The sequence below is a fragment of the Mastomys coucha genome, unplaced genomic scaffold, assembly GCF_008632895.1.
Source record: "Mastomys coucha isolate ucsf_1 unplaced genomic scaffold, UCSF_Mcou_1 pScaffold14, whole genome shotgun sequence".
Lineage (NCBI taxonomy): Eukaryota > Metazoa > Chordata > Mammalia > Rodentia > Muridae > Mastomys > Mastomys coucha.
The window spans coordinates 89,388,981-89,391,630 of NW_022196896.1; the positions used below are offsets into that span (position 1 = coordinate 89,388,981).

General features: G+C 38.9%; 1 protein-coding gene across 1 annotated transcript in view; it reads right to left on the minus strand.

Moving 5' to 3' along the window:
• The window catches only part of Ndufs1 (NADH:ubiquinone oxidoreductase core subunit S1), a 39,363-nt gene that overhangs the window by 11,151 nt on the left and 25,562 nt on the right, over nucleotides 1-2,650 (minus strand). The gene's annotated exons all lie outside the window — the stretch shown is intronic.

Sequence of the window (2,650 nt, forward strand, 5' to 3'; positions counted from 1 at the left end):
AAGGAAGGAAGAAAGGAAGAAAAGAAAAAAGAAGGAAAGAAAGAAAGGAAGGAAGGAAGGAAGGAAAGAAAGAAAGATAGAAGGAGGGAAGAAAAAAAAAGTGCTGGGCATGGTGGTGCACACTTTAACCTCAGGGTTCAGGAGGGAGAGGCTTGTTGGATCTCTGAGTTCTAGACCAGCCTGGTTTACAGAGTGAATTCCAGAACAGACACCTACCAGTGAGACCGTTTCTCAAAAACAAAACAAAACAAAAAAACCACACACACACACACACACACACACACACACACACACACACACACACACACAAAACAAAAACAAAAAACAGATGTGGGGAGGGGAGAGGGGAGGAAGGAAAAGCTAGGCAGAGAAACCCATTACTATAAGACTAGAATGTACCCTTATGGAATTGCCTCCTACAACTGTTACATGTTTTAGTGAAGATAATCTAAGGACGAAGCTCAAAATAACAACCCTCCTAAAACTAGCAGAATCATGCAAAACAGCTCTTGAAGCCTTGATTAGTCCAGCCATTCTACTTTTATAGCCTAAGGACAAAGTGATCTAAAGTTCAGTTATCTGGGTTATCACTGCTTACACACTTAATTTTGGAGCTGGGAAATGGATACCAGAGCTTTGTACCTGGATAGGTACGCGCTTTACACCACAAACCTGCACCCCAGCCACTCTCAGAATTATTTTACAGTCATCAAAAACTATCATCAGCATACATGTTAAAAATGAAACATTATACAGAGTGAGTTCCAGGACCGCCAGGGCTACACAGAGAAACCCTGTCTCAAAAACAAAAACAAACAAACAAAAAGAAACATTATAAATTATTATAGTAAATAACTACTAGTGTCTTTTGGTTTTTCTTTTTCTTATTGGTTTTTATTCATTTGTCTTGATTTTCAAGTTTTGCTTCAGTTTTTTTCTTTTTGTTTTTAAGAAAATGAACATGAAGTTGGATGAACAGGGAGGTGGAGGTGGGGAAGAGGACTTGTAGAAGTGGGGTCATGGAAGATAGTATGATCAAAATATACTGTATGAAAAAAATTTTACAGAAAAAAGTTCCTGAAGGGTTTCCAGTTATAGCTAATGAATGAGTTAAATCAGAACACAAAAGTTGTACTCACATTATATTAACCATATAACTAGAAACAGTTACACAGTGAAGAAGCCTATAAGGAAAGGAACTAATAAATAGCAATAGCAATTATCTTCAGATCATGAAATAACCACTTCATTTTCACATTTTGTTCCCCTTTCAGTTTTCCTAAAATAAATTAGCATAATTAGAATGTTTACCAAAAAATCTCTTTAGCTAAATTCTCGTTTAATCAAAGTCAGAGGACACACTGTAATTTTTAAAATCAAGGTCAAAAAAATACGATACAGATTTCTTTTTTTTTTGTTTTGTTTTGTTTTTTTGAGACAGGGTTTCTCTGTGTAACCCTGGCTGTCCTGGAACTCACTCTGTAGACCAGGTTGGCCTCGAACTCAGAAATCTACCTGCCTCTGCCTCACAAGTGCTGGGATTAAAGGCCTGTGCCACCACTGCCTGGTGAAAAGACATAGTTTTTGGTGTAACTGAATGTTGGCCCACCATGCCCTGGGATTTTTTTTTTCTTTAAATACAAAGTATCACATATCCCATGCTGGTCTCAACTTCACTGTGCAGTGGAAAATGACTTGAACTTCTGATCCCCTGTTGCGGTAAATCTCCGATCCAAATATGCCCCAGCAATGAAAACACAACTTAATATGAATACAAGCTGTGAACCTAGATTGGACAGATCTACCACTACACTTCCATCTTTCCCATCTATGAGACCACTTATAACTTGAAGTTTCTCCAGGCCTCGTGCTTCTGCTTCACTTTCCTTCCACCTCTTCCTCCGACATTCTCTCTCATTCATTCATTCTCAGACATCCTCTCTCTCTTCCTCCCTCCAGCCCCACTCTCTCCCTTCCTCCCCCCTGTCCTCCCCCTCCCTCTTCTCTCTCCCAACATTTAGCTCCACCTTCCCTTTTTCAGTCCAATCACCTGTTCTAGCCTTTATTTTACAAATTAAGGTGGGAAAGTTTACAGGAAGTCTCCTGAGTGCTGAGTTCAGCAACCCCTCATAGAAGGAAATTAGTATCAAATTACAAATAACCCCAGAGCTATCCAAAACAATCTCCCTGCCTCTACCCCAGCTGGAATTATAGTGCACATCACTATGTCCAGTTTTTTGTGGTACTGGGGAACAAATCCAGACTTCATGAATGCCAGGCAAATCTCTAGGAAACAAGCCTAAATTACCTTTTGATTACCATATGAATAAATAAGTGCCATTTTGTTCATTGTCCACTCTGCCCTCATCTTCCCCTGCTTCATACATTTTTACTGTCACTAACTTGCATTCTTCTTAAAACATTTTATATATCATGTCTACAAAGAATAATGTTTCTAACTGCTGTTTGTACCTATAAACATGGCAAGTCAGGAACAAACAAAGACACACAGACACAGACACAGACACAGACACACACAAACACCTCACTTGAATTTTCTATCACATAAAACGAGTCACAAACCTATGCAGAATATTCATAACTTTCCACTCTGCAGCAACACTAGTTGTCACTCGAATATTTTGTACAA